The sequence below is a fragment of the Ptychodera flava genome, chromosome 1, assembly GCF_041260155.1.
Source record: "Ptychodera flava strain L36383 chromosome 1, AS_Pfla_20210202, whole genome shotgun sequence".
NCBI classification, from domain to species: domain Eukaryota; kingdom Metazoa; phylum Hemichordata; class Enteropneusta; family Ptychoderidae; genus Ptychodera; species Ptychodera flava.
In genome coordinates this window covers 39,931,513-39,954,644 of record NC_091928.1, presented here as the reverse complement: position 1 = coordinate 39,954,644, position 23,132 = coordinate 39,931,513, and the positions used below count along the sequence as shown (strand labels likewise).

General features: G+C 39.9%; 1 protein-coding gene across 1 annotated transcript in view; it reads right to left on the bottom strand.

Annotated features, from left to right (window-relative positions):
• The window catches only part of LOC139137307 (uncharacterized), a 622,870-nt gene that overhangs the window by 193,697 nt on the left and 406,041 nt on the right, over positions 1–23,132 (bottom strand). The gene's annotated exons all lie outside the window — the stretch shown is intronic.

Here is a 23,132-nt window from a genome sequence, read left to right as displayed (position 1 = left end):
ACTTAAGGCAACTGATGAAGAAAGTCTTGCAAGCTTTCTAAAGATAGAGTCAAATAATCGTAGTGTCTTGTGCAGTCTCTCCACTCTAGGGCACAGTCTGCGCTGACACGCTGATTACAGCTATGTCTCGCCGTGCCTAATTGGCTCTATACACAAGGCAGTGAAAGAGAAAAATACACTACACTACATTAAACGCAAACCATCAATATATGACCGATGTGTGGAGTTGCTTTCGTTTTACTAACTATGACTCTGCTGGTTTAAGTCGAAAGCTTAGATGCACGAGAATTCCTTTTAGGTATCCATCGTCATATACATACAAGCGTAACACTAGCGATCCAAACAAGTATGCACGGATTAGGCAATACACAAATCGATCCACAGAAAATACAAACATCAATGTCTACAGAACATAAAACTCAACAATGCTAACCTAAACCACAAGATTCTGGAATCACATACAATACACTGATATCAGAATACACAAATAACAGCCAATTACAATGCTCAGTTAACAGCCAATAAAATGAGACTACGAAGAAAACTAACCAATAAACACGAAGGCGGGAACTAGAGCCAACACCACCCTCAGTACAAACAAGAGAACAAAAATGTAACGGTTAGTATATCATATGAAGAGACACCCACGGTAACCCAACTCTCTCCGAGAACAAATAGAACATGTCTACAAAAAGACGAACAGTAAAAGACCTGCACTAGAGATGGAAGGTGTCCTGAAAATAGGTGATACAATGAATCGACAAGAAACTGCATAACACTTCAGCAAAAACAAACGTTGTAAACACCATACATAACTGGATACAGTATGGGCCAAACAAGGATCTCAATAAAAACTGCTTTTCCAAAGGCCAACAAATACTCAATAGGGAGAGTTACCATATCAACACTGTGCCATGTCTCAACAAGAAATCAGTACACTAAATTACACATAACATTACGAAATAAATAGTAGGGGTAAACATCATAAGATGGCACAGAATCAGACAACAAAATAAACATATTACGTCAACAAAAATGTCACATTACACGAACACAAACCAACATGAACATCGATACGCATAGCAGCTTCGAATTCATCTGAATTTTCCTTTCCAAAACACAGAATGCAATATATCCCATGTTGAAGGCATTTCATCAAGAACACTATCAGAAAACAGTGAGAGACCGATCAAACAGTTAGATAAAGGAAGCGGTACGACATTCTCTTCACTATTCCGGTTACATAGCAAGGAAGTGTCAAAAATAACTCTTCAATCAGTGATTTCACACAAACATTACGACAGACAACTTATAACATAGAAACAATCTTGCATTTTGACAGAAACGCACAACATAAAACATGTTGACGACCATTATATCTATCTCTCAATCTAGTAAGCACAATACAAACACGGCCTTCAACACAACTGAACAAAATTAGACATCTCAGCTTCCAGTATGAAGGAACAAACTTCCCATAGAACAGCATAGGAATGCATACAATCTGCCAATAGACCACACTATTTATCCACCGAAGATGATCTTGAGGCAACTGATCATGATGAAGAAAGTATGGCAAACTTTCGAAATATAACGTCAAAGAATTGTAGTGTCCAATGCAGTCTCTCCAGTGTGGAGCACAGACTACACTGACACGCTGATTACAGCTGTATCTCGCCGTGCCTAATCGGCTATATACACAAGATAGTGAAACAAAAAATATATACTACATACATTAAACACAAGCCACCAATATATAAACGATGTGTGGAGTTACTTTCCCTTTACTAACTAAAACAACAGTGAACAGTTAATTAATATTCCTCAAGGTATCGTATCTTTCTTTGTGATCTTAAACAATATTATACCCAATAATGTTTCAACACAATTTCGCATTTTCAGACACTTATACTCAACTCATGTTGCTCAAGACGGAAAAATACGTTGTGTTTAAATAACGTTTACCGTTGTGTTAAGCATTTGAATTTCTTAAACAAAGTTAACTGGGCGAGCTGTCAAATTAAACCTTATATGTTCTTTGTTCAAATTGTATTAAGTACATTGTGATTTTTCTCTCGTTATATTTTATGTAAATATTCAATTACAACTTGGACTATAGCTAGTTGCATGGCCCTCACCACACTCTATTATCATGCCTTGTTATCAACATTGTATGACATTGTGTCATCTATGGTATGTAAATACGTTCAAGTTATGTTTACCCAGTAACTGATGCAAAGTAAAATATTACTACTACTGTAAATATCAAAGCCTGTAATACATTCAGTACTGGTCTTGTGATATCATGTGCATATTTTGATGGAATGGAAAGTTGACAACATTTTGGTGAACAAAAAATATTTGCAATTATGGAACTATTCAATTCTAGTATGAGTATGGAGGCAAAATGGTATGAGCAAGATCAAATATAAGTGACAGCAATGTGTACTCCTTGCGTTCAATGAGTAAACAGATCTACGAGCATCATAAATGCTACTTCACATAACATTCTTTGTATTGGTGTTACCGATACAGCTCAAACAGTGCAGTTGTCAAACGGCAAGTTTAAAGTACCTTTCTACTGATAGAACTACAGATCACAAGGCAATAGTTTGGAGAAATAACCATAGTAAATGATCCGTACATTGTCCTTCTGGTGTTGCTGCTTGCGACATATGACCATGATATAATTCACGGTGATTCACGCTTTGAAAATAGTCAAAAGGGCACTATCAGGATATTAACCATGTCTTTACTTATTCTGTTTCCAAACTATTATTTACATCAATGGTTTTTACTGGGAATGATAGGGGATCAAATTTACTTTCGGTGAAAGTTAAGTTTTTCTGTTATCGCAATTGATAAAAATGTTTGAATTGAAGGTCTGAAAAAAGAAATAAGACGAATGTGTTTTGAATTCCCTTATCTTCACCTGAGGTGAAGCTATTTTTAGCTGTTCATTAGATCAAACAGGAAAATAGTACATTTGTATGTCTGACATAGTGTCATGTCATTATTGTTCATCAGTTGCCATTACTATTCATGAGGGCATGCATATCTGTCTTGGACCACGTGGATATTGGTCAGTCTCCAGCTCAGTTCTGGCCATCGTACCGTACCTTAGTGTATAATGAAATAAAGTAGCATCGTAGATTATAGTACTTGCTGCCTCAAGTCTTCCTAGCACTCCTTCAACATTGGAATACCAGCCTTGCCGGCCCGACAAGCTACCGTGTAGTTGATAATACCATCATAACCCCGGTTATATCACATTGGTGGCAGCTATGGGATTCTCACTCACTTTCTAAAGACGAACTTTGGGAACGGATGCGTAACAAAGCCATTGACCCTTGAGTACTTAGTAACTTTGTGAGCCGTGTATGACACACGCTTGGAACTTTAACAAATAACTGTGTGCAACTAGAAGCTGAGAGACTCGGAATGAACACTTCTGATGGCTGTTGTAGCCTGACATTGCAACAAGCAACAAGTTAAATATCTGCTGAAAGAAAACTTGGAAACGTTGGTAAGTTTTATCTACTGTGGACGAGATTGTCGTTTCTGGAAAATTTCTGTGTGCAGAAAATTTTCACAATCTTTTTGTTTCGTTGTGTAATTAATCTTTCAGTTTATGCAGGAAGACACAACCTATTGACGCAAAATACTATAAGTAATAATATAAACACCTGTTGAAACAAAATCTTAAAAATTTAAAGATAGCATGTTTTTCTGGGGTGAACGCCCCTTCACTAAGTACCATTGTAAATCGAGCGACAGGAAATCTTCATTCCTGTGATTGTGGAATTGTTTATATTTTCATTAGCAGTGAAAATCAAAAGCAGGAAGCCGTGGGAAACACTCGCATTCAGTTACGAAATTTACACTAGTTTGAATGGGGTTCAGCACAACAGGTGGTTGGTACCATTACATTCTGGGGCTGACCAGGTAAGTGCATATCATTTACTAGAGCTGTATGTGATGGCTGCTAGCGAGTGTGATCTTATGTCTGATACTGAAGTAAGTTTTCCCAGTATGGAAGGAGGCAAAGATGGAACGAAAGTTGATACAGAGCCTAATGATGATTATGGTGCAGCAGGCGGTTTGAGAGGAAAGGAATCAGTTGAAAACCTTGTGCGTTAAAAAGAAATTCAGATTTGTATAGACAAGAGCAGGCATATCATGCAAAGCATTTATAATTTGAATGGATGTGTATAAATGCTTAAAAAGAAAAGCACGAACAAGAACTGCAGGCCGACAGAGAAAAGCGTGAACACAATTTGAAAATTAAAGAAATGGAGTTTAAAGTGAAGGACATGTCGCATGACGTCGATCTTGAGTTCAATGATTGGACTGCTTAACTCCCTCAGTTCAAAAAAGGGGACAATGCTGACACACATTTGCATACGCTCGAGAGGCTAGCTCGAACGTACAGTAGGCTTAAGAGGATTTGGCCAATGCAATTAGCTCCGACTCTCGTTGGTAAGGCCCAGGCAGTTTATTCTAGGTTGTAAGAAGACAAAGCCCTAGATTATTATAAGGTCAAGGTGGCAATATTTAGAAAATATGAACTCAGCGAGGAGTCATACCAAGTTAAATTAAGAGCATGCAAACATACCAATGAAGAGACATTCTGTAAGTGGGGTGATTTTGTTACCGATACTTTTGACCACTGGATGGAATCAAGTGTGATTCTGTCCTTCAGTGGTGACGAAAAATATGAACGGGTGCATATGAACTATTTATAATGGAGCAAATGGTCGCGGGTGTACCCAAACAAATGCAACATGGTTGAAGGAGAGAGGTCCTGAATTGATAAAACTTTGTAGACATATAAATCTGCTCATAGTGGTGCGACTGAGCGGGAGGAGTTTCAAAAGTTTTAACAATAAAAATAAGCAGCAGAAGCATGAGGAAAATAAGTCTGATAACTCTTTATAGATTAGTGAGAAGTCAAAGTCCTCAGCTGCATGTTATACTTGTGGGAAAACTGGTCATTTGGCAAGAAGTTGTCGTGAAAAATGTCGAAAAAAATGCCTTGCAGGATTGCTGTGTGACTTCAAATGAAGCCCAAGATGAGCGAGAGGCTATAGTTAAGAGAAATGAAATTGCGCCGGTGTGAGAACAATACCTGTTGACGAATTGCCGACTCTCAGTGAAGCAGAACAAAGTGATGATGACTTTGACAAGGAAGTAGAATCCTCTGATGAAAGTAACAGTGCTTCAGAACACATTGGCACGGTCAATGAAATCCAAGTAAATGTGTCACGTTACAAACACGATGATGGCATCTCTAGATTGTTTGATGGGACAATTCAAACAATCGGGAAGCGGATGATGTAAACTGGGAGTGAGAGTAATGATACCTTCAATAATGCATCAGCCCTTGACGAACTGTTTGATGGAATTCATCAGATCTGAGTGACATCAGTGATGACGAGGAAAGTGACGACATCACTTTTAAAGTGTCCAAGAACATTTCCACTAGATTAAAATGTCAGCAGGAATATGCTGAAATATTAAGGTAGATCGGTATAAATTAAGAAAACTTTAATTAGCCGGTCCTACTCTTGCAAAGGTGCGAAAGCTTGCAGGTGCAAGTCAATTATTGGAAAATCAAACCAGATTTTTCTGGCATGAGAAATTATTGTGTCGTACGTGGATTTCTTCAGATAAGGTGCTTGAAGTGAGACAAATTGTAGTACCTGCGGAATGTTGCAATGGATTGCTAAGAGTGTCACATGACATACCACTGTCAGGATACCTTGGTATTGAAAAGACTAAACAATGGTTGCTACAATATTATTACTGGCCTGGTATTTTCAAGGATGTTGCAGAATACTGCAGGACTTGTGGTCCATGTCAAAAATTTGCAAAACAGAGAGCACTTAAGAAAACTCTCTTGTTTCGATGCCTATTATAAATATACTATTCATACCAAACGCAATGGATATCGTTGGACCGTTGAAAAGAACTCGACATGGAAATAAGTTATTTTAGTCATTGTGGATTATGCAACTACGTATCCCAAGGCCTTGGCTATTCCAGACCAGGAAGCTGAAACTGTTGCTACGGCATTGATGGAAGTTTTTAGTTGTATGGGACTACCTGATGAAATTTTGACAGGCCAGGGTACAAACTTCATGTCGCACCTTATGACTGATATCTATGCTAAGTTGAATATCTCGAGGATAAACTCTAGCCCGTATCACTTACAAGGGAAGGGACTTACAAAGAGATTTAATGGAATCTTTAGGGCTATGTTACAATGTTTTGTGGCAGAAGATTTAAAAGAATTGGACCGCTATTTGCCATACTTTCCATTTGCGTACAGAGAAGTACCGCAAGCGAGTACTGGTTTCTCACCTTTGTAATGTATGGTCAAAATGTAAGGGGACCACTGGCTGTGATCAAGGACCGGTGGACTGAAAAAAGTTTACAGGAGGAAAAATTGGCGCAATTCGTAATAACGATGCGATAACTACTGATGAGACGCCAATTTGTCAGAAGCCAAACCACAGGCAGCTAAACAGACAGTTAAAGATGAACTGCATAAAATGCTAAAAGCTGGAATTATCACTCAATCAAAGAGTCCCTATGCATCACCAATCGTTTTAGTCGCAAGAAAATAAGGCGGCATGCGCTTTTGTGTATACTATAGCGTGATGTCAGATCATTTTGGGGATTAGCAGGATATTACAGGAAGTTTATCCAAACTTCTCTGACTTTGCGACCCAATTGACTAAGCTGACATGTAAAAATAGCCCAGCCAATGTACGATGGACTCAGAGCTGTGAGGATGTTTTCGAGATGCCTCCAAGATGCTTATCATCATCACCAGTTGTTGCGGGTATATATTGGCTCAACACAGTTCTTCAGATTACCAATATTCAGTTTTATTCATCGACATTGTTAACATAAAAACTGTAGGACAAAAATTAACATAATCTATGTAAGAAACTCTCTACAACTATTAAAGTCAAGAAAACTCGGAAAGTTCTACAACTACAAACTCAACTATAATCAATCAATACTATAATCAATTACTGTTTCAATACGCACCTCTATTCCTGGGTCGGGGTGAATTCATGGGTTATTTTGGCATTGATGTTGAGGCTGGTCTATTCGTTTGGGCATGGGCACTAATTCTATTGTCTCAAGAAAACATGATAATGATCTTGTGTTTCAAGGTAACCCCTTGACTACCAAGGCCAATGTATTCCTATATACCAGGCCCCTTATGTAAATATTGATAAAATCTTGGGTGTGGTCATTGCATGAACACTGCTTAGAGTAAAATTTAAGTAAGTGCCAATAAACCATATATTTTCTGAATCAGCATGAAATTTCCCACTTTTTCATACATAAGTTTTGTATTTCCAGGTCACGTGACTGATCACATGACACATCATGTGACCAGAGTTGGTAAAAAATATGAATTTTTGAAGCATCAGGACGTGTTTTGAATCCATAAAATGACGCAAATTTGAATACAGTTGCAATTTTCATGGCATTGTCTTTACATATATGTAATAATAATTACCCTTTACTTTATTTATAGATGTACCTATTTAAGATTTTTCTCACAAAAGGCATAGTAAATGAACCACAAACATCAGCATCTGACATGATTTTGTATTTGAAAATCAACACATTTTATATTTGTAACACCTGCTTTATGTCTTCCTTGCAGAAACATGCATCTAAAATGTTTATGATTTATCAAAAATTAATTCACAATATTTAAAAATACATTTTAGGGGACAACATATCACATGACTAAACACATGACCAGTCATGTGACCAGTCATATTGATAATATGGCTGCTATAAAATTTCAATGGCTTATAGTAAAAAATTGTATTTCCTCTAGTTTCATTCACGAATATTTCTGTTAATAGAACATATTTACATATAAATCATTTGTTTTCAATAAATAAACATTTCATTTCATTAAAAAAACAAACCATAAACATATTCGCGATCGTCCGTACTTCTGAAAACTGTAAACAATCAGCGCGACGCTTCTGTGATCAGCCTGACCTTTCAGGGTCGAGGTCATGGGTCACGACATTTGCTTCCGGATTTTGGCCATACTCGGACGTCCGGGGGCGCAATCACATTCAGGCCAGATCGGAATACATCAATCTTAGTCGCGCTGCATGCCGATGCCAAAACTACGGGATTTTTAGCGACAAAAACGAAGCAAATACGCCGATTTAACTGTGCCGGATATTTCCGGCACTCAAGGTATATGGTAATTCAATATGGCGCCGGATATATCCGGCGCCATAGGTAGTCAAGGGGTTAATGTAGAGGGCGCTCTAATGCAAACTACTTCAATTCAGTTCAGTTCAGTTCAGTGCAGTGTTCATTGTCATTCGTTACATGGCTCCCCTAAATTGGAAGCAATTTACCTAAACTTATCAAAAAGGTCCTCTACTAATAAGGAAAAGAAAAAAGTAAGTGTGTCAATTTTTTCTACACTACATCTATCAAAGTTTCACTATACTATCGAGTAATAGATTCAGATAAATTCAAATCAAATCAAATCAAATCAAAGGCTCCTCGACGGGGCTGCCTCGGTTCATCAGTAGCACAAGTTTGTGGATTGGTCTATCATATGTTGATTGTCCAACGCGCAGTCGAACTTTTCTCATGAGACCGTCTTCTCCTGGAAAGGTTTCCACAACACGTGCTATTGGCCACTGGCATCGGGATGTTTTCTCATCAACCACCAAGACAATATCATCCTTCTGGAGATTTGGTGTGGTAGCAACCCACTTCTTTTGCTGTTGCTGGTTGGTAGGAATTCTGTTTTCCATCTTCTCCAAATTCGTTGGCAAGATACTGCACACGTCTCCAACGATGATGACAATACATATCTGCTTTCTCGAAATTGCCTGGGGGAGGTAAAACCACCTTGGGTTTCAGTGTCAGTAGTTGACTTGGAGATAGGGGTTCTAATGAGTTGGCTGAACTCACATCATCGTAGGTCAGTGGGCGACTGTTGACTATCGCTTCTGCTTCTATGAGGAGGGTTCTCAGTAACTCGTCGTCAAGTCGATAAGCGTGGTTTACCATTAGACTTTTCAAGGCATTCCTCGCTGATCTTATCATTCTTTCCCACACTCCTTCCATATGACTGGAGTGCGGAACGTTCATTTCAAATTTTATCTAATCGCAGTTGTCCTTCAGTAACTCTTGTCTGATCTTATCTTTATCCATCTCTGCTAGTGCGGCTGCTAATTCTCCTTTTGCACCAACAAAGTTCGTTCCTTGATCGGATCGCAACTGTAAAACTGGACCTCGACGACAAAAAAAATGACGGTAGGCATTGAGAAATGAATCGGTGCACAATGTGTTTGCCATTTCGATTTGGATGGCATATGAATTCAGGCAGGTGAACAGCATGCCATATCTTTTCTCTTCCTTTCGTTTTTCTTTCACATAGAATGGACCGAAATAGTCCACTGCGCTGTAGGTGAATGGTGGGGCTGGTTCTAGCCTGTCTTTCGGTAGGTCTGACATTCGCTGTAATTGGGTAGGTCTCCGCAGCTTTCTGCATCTTACACATTTCCATATGTGGGAGCTTACGGCGGCCGTGGACGCAATTATCCAATACCCGGACGAACGTATCTCATTCATTGTCATACCGCATCCTGGATGGCCTATCTTCTCATGGTAATGAGCAATCACTAACTTCGTGATGTGTTCTTGTTTTGGCAGCAACACAGGGTGTGTTATTTCTCGTGGAAGATTTGCTCGTCGAATTCTACCGCCAACTCGAACAATTCCGTCTTTATCAAGGTATGGATCAAGGCGATAGAGGGAGCTCGTCTTCTTCACAGGAGATCGAAGATTCTTTGCTTCGTCTTCTTCCTTTCTCTTCGGTGGGAGAGTCAGGATCTCTTGGGCGAAAGCTTTCTTTTGCACCAATTTTATGATGAATTGCTCTGCCCTGCGCATTGCTTCAACGTCGACTGTATATAGTCGCTTTCAATGATTTTCTTCAGGTCTCCTTATCTTCACATTTCTTCGGTTTCTTTACGCTGCGCTTCTGTAGTTTCTCTCTGAACTGCATACACGCTGCTATCGCTCTCTTGGCTCTATGCCAACTGGAAAAGTACTCTAACCTTGTCAGTACGTCGGCATAGTCTTCGTTTGTTTGAGAAATGAGGACTGTTGCTTCTTTCTTCACTTCGGGATCGTTAGTATAGAGTTCAGATAATTTCTTGGGTTGTCTGCTGCAGATCGATATCAGTCAGGAAAGCCAGTCCTTTCCACCATAGAGTACTTGTAAGTAGCTCGTCTGCAGTCATGCCTCTCGAAGCCAAGTCTGCTGGATTTGTCTTGGTATCAACATGTCTCCACTGGTCTGGGGACGAATGTTTTCGGATCAGTTGAACTCGATTTGCTACAAAGATGTGGAAACGCTTTGCTTCATTGTTGATGTAGCCCAATACCGCATTACTATCGGTGTAGTATGTGTGGCTGACATCTTCATATTGTAGGTTGTCTCTCAGAAAGGCACCAACTCTGGCTGAAATTACAGCTGCTGTGAGCTCCAATCGTGGAACTGTCATTGGTCTGGTTGGAACCACTCTGGATTTTCCCATGACGAGAGAACTTGAAACTCTGTCTTCATCATCGATGAGTTGCAGGTAACTACATTGGCCGTACCCGTAATGGCTGGCATCGGAGAAATGGTGTAGTTCTGCTTTCTTCAATTTACCGAAGTTGTTAGGCTTGTAACATCTTGGTATCTTCAAACTTGATAGAAGAAGTATGTCTCTTCTCCATCTTTCCCACTTAATCATGGTGTTTTCTGGTATCGGATCGTCCCAGTCAGCACCGTCTTTGCATAGTTCTTGCAGTATGTGTCTGCCTCCGAGGATAAGTGGGGATACAAGTCCGAGGGGATCATAAACCGAGCTTACTGTCGATAAGATGCCTCGTCTTGTCAGTGGTTTGTCCTTCAGCTGGACTCGAAACTGGAAAGTGTCGGACTCGACACACCATTGCACACCCAGCGTGCGCTCGATTGGTAGATTCTGGCAACGAAGGTCAATGGTTTGTATGTCCTTAGCTCGTTGTGCTGGGGGAATACTATCGATGACTTCCTTGTTGTTCGATATGTACTTGTGCAAATTGAAGCCGCCTCTCTCACACAGTTGTCGGCTGCTCTCAATCAGGTTAATTGCCTCGGACGGCTCTCGGACTGACTTCAACCCATCGTCGACGTAGAAGTCTCTTCTAACGAAGTCGGCAGCATCTTTACCGTAGTCCTTTTCATAAAGGTCAGCTGTCATCTTGAGGGCGAAGTTTACACAGCCTGGTGAGGACGTTGCTCCAAACAGGTGCACTGTCATTCTATATTCGGTGGGCTCGTTATCAAGGTTGCCATTCTCGTACCAAAGAAATCTCAGGTAGTCACGGTGTTTAACATCAACTCCAACTTGGTGGAACATCGCTTCGATGTCGCAAGTGAATGCTATCGGTTCTTGTCTGAAGCGACACAAAACTCCGATCAACTCGTTTGTCAGATCTGGTCCTTGAAGCAGGTGGCTGTTCAGTGTCTCTCTGTGATATTCAGCGCTGCAGTCAAATACCACTCGTATTTTACCTGGCTTCTTCGGGTGATACACGCCGTGATGTGGAATGTACCATCGTTGACCGTCTGTCTGTGGCTCATCATCGGTGGGTACCTTTTCTGCATACCCTTTGTCTATGATGTCACTCATGAAGGTAATATAATCGGACTTATACTGCTTATCCGTCATCAGTCTGTTCTTCAATCTAGCCAAGCGTTTAACAGCTAAAGGTCTGTTATCTGGTAACTTAACTTCATCTTGTTTGAATGGAAGGGGAATTTCAAAGTGTCCGTCATCTCTTTGGCGGATTCCTTCACGTACCTTTGTCAGGAATCGTCTGTCTTGGATCGATACCTTTTCATCAATCTTCCCTTCGCTGAAGTCGAGCTCGAACATTTGCTTCACCTGGGCTGGACTGAGTTCTTTCGTCTGTGTTCTGAAGGCAAAGTGACACCTTCTTTCTTCTGTATTGACAAGTCTGCATGCACGTACGTCGTTGTAGTTCATTGACTTGTTCACGATGCCGATAACACCCCATCCAAGAATAGTCTTGACTGCATAGGGAGCGTCGTCTTTGCCAAGTATAACATTTCTCGGCTTTATGGCACGGACACAGTTGTACCCGATCAAAAGACCAATCTCAACATCATCTCTGAAAGGATGCAACTTCTCTGCATGCAACTTCATGTAGGTGTGGCCATTGTCTTAGTGTCTCTGGTTTTGGAATCTGGTCGTGGCTGGCTGGAATGACATTCCTTGTGTAAACACTCGGCAGGTTTACTTCGGTTGTGGCGTCCAGATCCTTGACGACTAAATCGTCGATTTTCTTGCATGAGACAACTAAGTTATCATCCGACATGGTGGATAGTTTCAGTTGTACTTCACGACCTTTCACCTTCATCTTGCTCAGGGCGTCTTCTGTTATGAAACAGGAGTCAGATTGTGGATCAAGCAGGGCGTACACAAGTGTTTGTGTAGCCGGTGTCTTCTTGTGATGTAGGTATACAGGCACAATGAGTGAATGGGAACATGTACCGGTATAATCTTTGTTGACCTCTACTCGGTGTGAAACAGCGGTTTCTTGTTTCACCTCTGTTTTCTGGGGAGCTTGGTTGGTGTCTGGATTCTTCTCACTGGAGGAATCATCATGTAGTGTGGTATGGTGGTTTTGTCCACAAGTACCACATACCTTCTTACTTCGACATTCGCGTCGTCTGTGTCCCCATCTCAGGCATGTAATACACAGGCCTTTCGACATCACTAAAGCTTGTCGGTCACTTAAGGTCATCTTCAGGTAGTCATCACAAGACTCGATGTTATGTTGTCCCTTGCAAACAACACATGGTTTGTTATTAGTGTTAGTGTTCTTGGAAGAAGTTGAACTCTGCTTCGGTTGAGGGCGCTGTTTGCTCTCTTCTGTGCCAGTTTTGAAGATTCTGGCAGCATTTTGTTTACTCTTCGTTGGCTTCTCAGCTGTTGTCTTGGTGCTGTCCTCTGTCCTGCGGTTTTTTGGACCGCAAACAATTTCAGCCTCTTCCTTCAAGAAGTCACAAGCTTGGAGAAGGATGGGTAACTTCCGTACGGGTTGTCTCCATCATCATCATTATGCAGATCAACATTGGAACTCTTCATCTGTTTGTAAACGTAGCGGTCCCATCTATTGGCTATATGTCTGGAGAGTTTTTGTAGTATTTTCTTATGCTCCTAAGGATCATGCAAGACTCTCAGCTGACTGACATTGTTGCAGGTAGTCAGCAAATTTCCGCAGCTCTGGACCATCTCTGTTCTTTATTGGGGGCCAGTCATGGATCTTCTTTCTATACATCTCTGCAACGGCCATTTTGTTGCCATAGCGATCAGCTAGTAGCTTCTTAGCCTTGGTGTACGCTTCATCTGTGTCTTGTAAAAGCAAACACTTGATAGCTTCCTTTGCTTCACCGGAAGTGTACTTGCCTAGATAATACAGTCTATAGGCAGCTACAGAAATCTTCCTCTCGATCAATGCGTCAAAAGATTTTTCCACATTGATAATCATACACAGAACCACTGAAGACGTTTGGCTCCTTTCTTGGGAGTTCATCGCTTCGATTATTCAAGAGCTTATTTGATTCCTTTTCAGTAAAGGAAAACTCCTCTCTGTCTCCATGGCGACTTGATGATGTCATACATTTACTCGGTGTAGTCTTTGGCTCAGTGTGTATTGGGTTTACAAGGTCTCGGCTAGAGTATAGGAAAGTCCCATGGGAGGAAACAGAATCAAAGTACTTTGAGCTGCACTCACTTTGACGGTCTGTTTCATCATCGCTGTATACTGGAAGTCCAGTATTTCTTCTTTTAGCCTTCTTGATTTCCTTTCTCAACTCCGCCTTCATTTCTTGAAACTCTAACATTGCTGTCTTTATTTGAAGGTCAATCTCTTTCATCTGTATACCTAGCTGTTCTTTGTCTTTCGATAGTGCAACGTTATCTGCTAAGTCTGACTTCCTTATGTCAACACCTCGCAATCTCTCAACACTGTTACTGGAATGCGTGGAATGCTCACTCATCTGTTTCACTTGCGTAACGTGTTCAGCGTTATCTGGCTCTTGTTTGACTTGTGCAGTCTTCAACATGTCAGTGACAAAAGACTGGAAAGTTTCAATGTCTCCCTGTCTCACATGCAACTGTGTCTCAAGCTGTTTCAGTTCTTGTTCATCCAGCATTGCAAGAAATTCTGAATCAGACTGGTAGTATCTGTCTAGCAGTGGTAGCCACTTATCATAGTTTTCTTTAACACGTGTATTGTCCTCACCTGTCACGATCAGGCCATACGTGTCTTGCATTACATCATTGAGGCGTCTGTATGAGTGGTCAAAGTCCTTGGAAATCTTCTTCGTGGCATTTGCCAGAGCTCTTGCAGTCAGCTTAATCTGACGTCCATACCTACTGTAGAGGGGTAGATATCTTTTTGCAGATGCCATCATTCGTTGAATATCGATGAATCCACAGGGTAGAGTTTTTACTGTTGCGGGTATATATTGGCTCAACACAGTTCTTCAGATTACCAATATTCAGTTTTATTCATCGACATTGTTAACGTAAAAACTGTAGGACAAAATTAACATAATCTATGTAAGAAACTCTCTACAACTATTAAAGTCAAGAAAACTCGGAAAGTTCTACAACTACAAACTCAACTATAAATCAATCAATACTATAATCAATTACTATTTCAATACGCACCTCTATTCCTGGGTCGGAGGGTGAATTCATGGGTTATTTTGGCATCAAAGTACCATCGATGTTGAGGCCGGTCTACTAGTTTAGGCGGGCACTCATTCTATTGTCTCAAGAGAACATGATAATGATCTTGTCTTTCAAGGTTAATGTAGAGGGCGCTCTAATGCAAACTACTTCAATTCAGTTCAGTTCAGTTCATATCAATGCAGTGTTCATTGTCATTCGTTACACCAGTTCTGGCTGTTCTAGACTACAATAAACCATTTGTGGTGCAGACAGACGCACCTGACCGTAGTATTGGTGAGGCTTTGTGTAAGTATGATAACAAGGGAAAGGAACACTCCGTTCAGTCACAGAGTAATATCATAGACAGAGTGGCAACAGCTATTGTTTAAGGCGTGAAGCGGTTACGTAAGCAATCCATGTTTGCCTCGCCTCACGAAGCTCTTGGCTCTCTTTTCCGAAGAGTGCCGACCATGCACCCTTCGGTAATTTTCGGATTTTCACCAATTGTTAAGCGAAAGTATGTTCGACAAAGCTTGTGTTGTAGTTGTCGTGTGGTGCTGATCGGAATTGATGTGCTGGCGAAAACGCGAGTGTTTTGAGCTTCAGGAAAGTGGGTTTCACCGTTTTTAAAAATTCCTCTCATATTTTCATGAATATATAATGAGTGTGTTTGAACCAAATTTGAAAGTCTTTTATCTATACTGTCTGCTTTTACTCAATGGTTTACGGTTAGTCACACCGTCTTTTACACGTGCGCCAAGAAAGGACATGTTTATGAAACTGCTGGCGTGTTATGTTTTGATTGGCGTGAGGCAGTGTTTCTGGCCTGAGAGCTCACAAAGTAACTATGGTTACTACGCGACTGGCAGTACGATGCCATCTCGTCGTATGTTTCGCATAATCTCGTGTAATTATCAACCACAAACCAAGCCTCCAAAAAGTTTAACACCTTTGAAGCTCATTTTAATATGAAAAGCCAATAGTCTACCGAGACGACCATGGAACAAAAGGCATGCAAGTGTTGCACTCTGCTATGATATTACTCTGTGGTTCAGTATATTTGCCGAAAACTCCCCAAGGGAGAGAAATTACCCGACCATAGAAAGAGAGTGTTAAGCCATTGTTTGGGATGTGGAAGCTTTGAATCCTTACTTGTACAGTAGGGAATTTACAGTTCGAGGAATTTACACTTCAAACAGATCACAATCGTTGGTTTGGTTAGACAAAAGTGCAGTAAAAAATCGTAGGTTTTTGCGATGGAGTTTAATACTGCAAGAGCATCAATTTAAGATTGAGTACAAGAAGGGCTGCGAAAGTACTAATGCAGACGCATTGTCGTGAATGTGGAGTTCGGATGTAAAGTAGTGTGTAAAGGTGCATGAATGATGTAGTGCAAGGGCTGTAGTGACCCGATGTACACTGTCTTGAAAAATACATTATATTTTTTCAACCCCTATAGTCATGGTGTTTGCCCAGGTTGCTGTACCTGACTAAGACAGTACTTTTTTTGTCATGTACTTTCTTTTAGATTCAGTAGTATTAGCATTGTATTATTTTATTTTAATTTTTGCTGATTTTCTGAATGATTTTGCCGTACTAGTGATGTAGACTCCCTGTCTCCATCAAAATAAGGAGGAAGGAATGTGACATAGTGTCATGTCATTATTATTCATGAGCTGTCATTACTATTCATGAGGGCATGTATATCTGTCTTGGCCCACGTGTATACTGGTCAGTCTCCAGCTCACCTCTAGCTATTGTACCGTAGCCTAGAGTATAGTGGAATAAAGTAGCATCTTTAGATTATAGTACTCGCTGCCTCAAGTCTTTCTTATATCGCTTCAACCTCGGAACACCAGCCTTGCCACCCTGACACGATACCAAGTAACTGACAATACCATAATAACCCCGGTTATATCACAGTATGCAACATCAATAGTGAGGAAATACCAATTTAGATATGTTACTTTGGATAAACGTATGTTCCTTACTCGCTAGTGCGTTCATTGTTCACTTTGTCAAAGTTAATACCTGTCATAATATAGTAGAAATAGTAACTTATCCTTGCTTTCTTTGGCGCATTATGAAAGCAAACCCATCGTCTGATGCAAGATAGTGATAAAACTTCGGTTTAGATTTTCAAAGGACAAAATATGTAACAGCTGAGGAGAAAAAAAATCTTTACCAGTGCTAAGATAAGACCATGACATCAAAGGTAGGTAGTATCAATCTGTAATGGCAATACATATCATATCATTCATTCATATATATATATATATATATATATATATATATAATATATTATATATATATATATATATATATATATATATACTAAAACTTGTTTGTATCGTCTCAGAGGGTAAAGTGCTCGATGCAGGGATGCAGAGCAATATTACAATAAATATGAGAACACATCAAGTATGTTTGGTACCTATTACTCGAGTTTCACGCATACACGCGATCGTCAGATAGGTAGATTTTATTGTGTGAAATTTGCTTCAGGTGCTTACACATAAGTATCAGGTTGGTTCAAACCATTTGGTGTTGTGGGTTGGATTGAAATTTGACAAGTAAAATTTGTTTTCGTGTCGGCACTTGGAGACCAACTCGGAACGCTTGTTTAAAAGGCTAGATTTATCTGCATTGATTATGAATAGCTTCTCTGTAAGGCAAAGGTTGCATTTCTTTGACTCATTTGAGTAACTGCTTCCTTTTGATAGGATTGCCTAGGGAATATTGAATTGTTTGTCCTTAGAGTTCAAGTGCCAGACATACTTCGATAATTATGTGCTGTTGGCGTATGCCTTACTTCGGAAAGATTGAACATGATTTGCATAGCATGTTTTAAATGTGTTGTCAGTTAGACCGATATGTTTCACCTCATTGGCATCGCTTGTAACAGTAGATTTATAGATATGGATTTAGACTGGCAAGCCCCCTGGAGTGGGCAATTGGTCTTGATGCGGCACTTACATACGTCAGTGAGTTTTCCATCATTGCGCTGGGTGACCCGTTTGTTGTGTGATGTTATAATACTGTCCATGTTCTGCATGCAGCTGTAGCTCAATTTGACTGTATTTCTGTTAAGAACTTTATGTAATTTACAATCGTTGGGAAATGTTTCTCAAGGAGACGGAAGAATTCCTTTCCGACGTTGGTTTTCACACTCTTACTATAGGGTGGGTTGTACCATGTAATTCTGCGCTGTCTGCTCCTTGTTTTCTTTACCGGCTTGTCAACACGTGTGTAATTTAGCTGGTCATCGTACCCACTGGCCTTAAGTGCTTCACTGTAAATATCACTGCATACCTTGTTGAACATACTCTCATCGCTGGATATGGAGGAAATGCGCTTTCCAACTGTATCGGGGATGTGTTTAATTATGGAGGGAGGGTGGTTGGATTTCTTATTGACATATATCGTGTTGTCGTGAGGTTTTCTGTATGGATAGTATTTGCCGTTGCTCAAGTTTAGAGTTATGTCAAGGAAATTCACGTGAACTTCCTTCCTTCTATCTGTCTATCTATCTATCTATCTATCTATCTATCTCTCTCTCTCTCTCTCTCTCTCTCTCTCTCTCTCTCTCTCTCTCTCTCCTCTCTCTATATATATATAAATATATACTTCAAGTACAGGGTAAACATATCTGTAACTTAATATCTGATACTTAATATTTGTACTTGAGGTAATTCGTATTATTATTTGTAATGTTCTGCTATCCGCATAGAGCACCGTAACTTCCCACGAGGACATCTGTATACCTTCTCCGAATATTCGTGTGTTTCTTCGCAAAGTCGACAGCTTTGGGTGGACCAGACCGCGTGGAACAGCGTGGGTTTTGATGGATGCTACAGCAACACATACGTAGATTAGGTTGAGCATGCGCAGCAGTGCGATTACGTAAAGTTTCCAGTGCCAACAAAGATTGAATTCTTGTCTAGACAAGAATTCGTTTTTACTCGTTTTATTATAAATTGTATATGACAATGAAACGGGCTGCAATTGAGCATCGTTTACCATGATGTACTATTATTAACTGTAGATGCTATTTCATAAGAATATATAAAACCTGGTTAAAAGTAAGGATTACAGGGCCTTTTTATCAACCTTTAAGCTCTTTCATGTGTCTAGTGATTTTGTGTTAAAACGCATGAACTCCTTGTCTCGAAAGTCTTGTAGGTCTGACTTTTTGCCGAACGGTTTATTGAAATCATATTGTGAACAGTTAGCCCCTGCTAAAACTCAAATAATCAATTAGCCTTCTGGGTAGTTCTGACAGTGTTGCAATATATTTTTACTATAACCCAAACGGGATTCGAACCCCAACACACTCACGGCAACATCGCCTAGCTGCTAGGCCTCACACAAAACCAGTCGGCCACCGTTTCCAACCCAAAAGAGTTGGTCACAGTAACCGACTTAGATGTTACAATTCTGTGCGCGACCGAGCAACACAGTGTGCGTGGAGCAGACGACACACAGACACAGTACAAACACATATAGTAATCGGAAAAGCACGAAGCTTTTTACTGAGCTATCAGACAGACTCGGGACAAATAAATATCCACCATCAGAAACTGTTCATCAGGTTAAAGAAATATATTTTTTACTATAACCCAAAAGGGATTCGAAAAATTTGCCATTGTTCATCCTCTTCTCACAAAATCTAACTGAGATTCTAACGTTCTAAAAAACTGTCGCCTACTGTCAATTTGGCCCTTACTTTCAAAGCTTATTGAGCACATATTTTCTGTCAATTAAATGCATATTTATGACATTTCGCAAAATATCAATCAGCACATATAGATACAGAAACTGCTCTTGTAAGAGTCCAGAATGATATACTACACGCTCTTGATAGACACAAGGATGTTACAATGTATCAGCACATATCTTCAATGTTTGTAAATCAGCCTCCCATGCTCTTTGGAATATAGATAAAATCCGTAATATATCAGACCGGCCTTTGACTGAGAAACTTATACATGCTATCATTACATCTCGCTTAGATTATTACTTTACTTTTCAACCTCCATTTGAAATACGCAAACTGCAAACAATTCAAAATTCGGCAGCTCGACTTGTTACGGGAAGAGAAAAAGTGATCACATAATTCCCTTTCTGAGTGACCTTCATCGGCCCCTGTTCAACAATGAATCCAATTTAAAATTCTTTCTTTCAAAGTTCTCTTTAGTCTTGTACCATATTATCTAGATGAAATCTTGAATAGGCATAATACTAGTCACACCTTGCGTTCATATTCTAATGAGGACATTAAGTTATGTCGACTAATTAGTCGCACAACTTACAGGGGAAACAGCATTTTCAACAAACTGTACGCCTCCTTTGTGGAATTCTTTACCGTCACACCTTCATGCACTTCAGTCACATATCAATTTTAAAGTAGGATTAAAAACTCACCTTTTAATCATTTTATACATGAGTTTTATTTACTGATCTACTTTAACCATGATTTTTTATAAGTTGTTACTTTTTATGAACATTTTAATGAGGTCATTTTTTTCTTTATGTAAAGCACATTGAAAAATTTCAATATGTATTGTGTTATATAAGAAAAAAAGATTAAACTTATGATTATCTTCGCCACACTGTCTGCTTAATGACTTTTACACATTGCACTTTCATCAGTAAGCTCCGTCAGTTCCCATCCCTCGCTGGCCTACCATCCCGATCTTATTCAAGTCACAGTTCCCACTGAGGGGTGCTACTGCTGCCTTTTCTGCTCAGGTACCCGGGTAGTTAGTTCGTATCTATGGTGACTGCAAGCCTGGTGTAGGTATCTTCAGATACCATTTTCACAACGTAACGTTTAGGAGTTTCTCGTAGTTTGAACCATTTTCCAGAGTAATTAAACTCTTATAAAGGACAAAAAATTCACAATGTCCACCATTTCGCTCAGTTTCGGAAAAAACGGTCAACATACAAATGATCAGCGTCAGTATATAGACGATTACCGCCCCAGCTTCGCATTAGAACCTATATCAAAGCGACAAAGAATGCCAACTGCATTCAAGTTTCCAGTGGCACAATGCACACAACACTCTTCACTCAATGTATTCAAGAGTAATGAATGGACTGGACACGCACATTCTGTCTCCGACAAAGCTGATGAAACAAGTGTTTAACTTCTAGTAGAACATAATTTTTCACGGAATATTTGAATAGTGACAAAATGACTGCATCACGTTGATATATCAGGTTGGGACGCAGACATCGTCGGACGACCTGCTTAGCGATCCCTTTGAACTCATTGAAATTTTAGCCACAGTTGAAAATACGGAAGCTAGCTGTCAGATCGGTACCTAGCCCGTTCTCTCATTTTATATATGTGGACTGAATGATATCAAAAGTCTCAACTTTTGAAGACTATAGAAGCCCAAAACATTATAAATACGGAAGACGGTTGTGGTTCAATTGAGCAGTCTACTACAACGATCTTTGACAACAAAGTGGTCTTACATCAAATATTAAACGTAATTTACAGATTAAAGAATGTCACTCTTGTTGGTCTATCAGAGTAAATACACTGATGACAACGATATCAAATTCCTGTTAAAAAGAAGATAGGCACATTGACTATAAATTTACTAGTGTTGCCATAGTTATTCTTCTTGGTGATATTTCAGGCGGAACTTCAGGTGTATAAATTGACGGGCCTAGTGACACCATAATTAGGCTCTTGAAACTTTGCGTAGGAGAGCTATCCGAAACGATGCCTTACGTTTAGTGTATATAAGCACTATAGGTTAGCCCGGCGCAAATACTGAAAAACGACAACAAAAACGAGTATCGAATTCCTGAACATAATAAGTGCGGAAAGCAGTTGTGGTCCAATTAGAAAGTCTGCTGCCACGAACTTTGACAAACAAAGTGGCCTCATATCATATATTAAACGTAATTTACAGGTTAAAGAATGCCACTCTGGTTGGACTATCAGAGTAAAATACACTGATATCAGCGATATTAAATGCAGTTTTAAAATTCAACTATGCATAATGATCATAAATTGATTAGTGTTGCTGTAGTTTTTCTTGTGGATGTTCATAAAGACGGAACTTCGGGTCTAAAATTCGACCGGTCAAATAATAACGCAACAAGCTCTCGAAACATCACAAAGATAAGGTATCCAAGGCAACACCAAGCCTCTGTAAGCTTTCCAAGGCGAGGCCCTGCGTTTAGTGCGTTTGGAAATGTAGGCAAGCCCGGCGGTAATACTGAAAAACAACAACCAAATAGAGTATCGTAGCCCCACACTTAATATGATGCAGTCATTTTGTCACTTTTCAAATATTCTGTGAAAATTTATGTTCGACTAGAAGATGAACACTTTTTCATCAGCTCGGCCGTCTAATTCAAAAATACTCACTACATCGTATTCAGTGAACTGAACGGCTTGATGTGCTACACATCGTACCTGTTTTTAGTATTACCGGGCTGGCCTACGTGCCAATACGCACTAAACGCAAGGCTCCAGACACCTAGGATAGTTATCCAGGCTAGGCCTTGCCTTGGATACCTTATCTACACAAAGTTTCGAGAGATTGTGGCGTCACTCGGCCAGTCGACTTATAGACCCGGAGTTCCGCCTTCATGATCACCCAGAAGAATAATTACTGCAACACTTCGTAAATTTATGATAATTATGCTAATCTTCTTTCTTAACCGGCATTTAATATCCTTTTTATGAGTGCTTATACGCTGATATACCTATCAGAGAGACATTATTTAAAGCCCCAGTATTTGTAACTTTTAACAATTTTTTTCATATTTTTGATCAAAATGACATCCTCAGTATGTGAAAGTAGATCATAATTAATACTGACTCGCATGGTTTGCATGCCCAGCCCGCCTCACGATTAACAGTAAAAGGAGTGAAAAATGACTTCTTGTCCGGACCAGAAGTCAGCTTTGTTGACACACGAAACGAAACGTAATCACGCCACCGCGCATGCTCAACCTCATCTACGCAAGTTTTACTGTGGCGTCCGTAGAAACTATACGCTCTTCGAAAAGGTCTGGTCCATCGAAACTGGAGACTCAGCTAAAAACGCGCGAAAGTTGGGTGAAATACCGGAAAGATATAAATATGTAAGTGTTTACAGATTGTTCCGACTATAATGAGCCGTGCAAACAAACATCTTGAACAGCTAAACTAATGACGGAGGCAGTCGATTGTAAGCTTCATGCAAGGCATTGCACGTTGTGACCGACGGTACGGAGATCACGTTTGCTGAATGAATTGAGAGAGAAAAACATATATGAATAAAAATTCAACACTTCACCATCGTAATC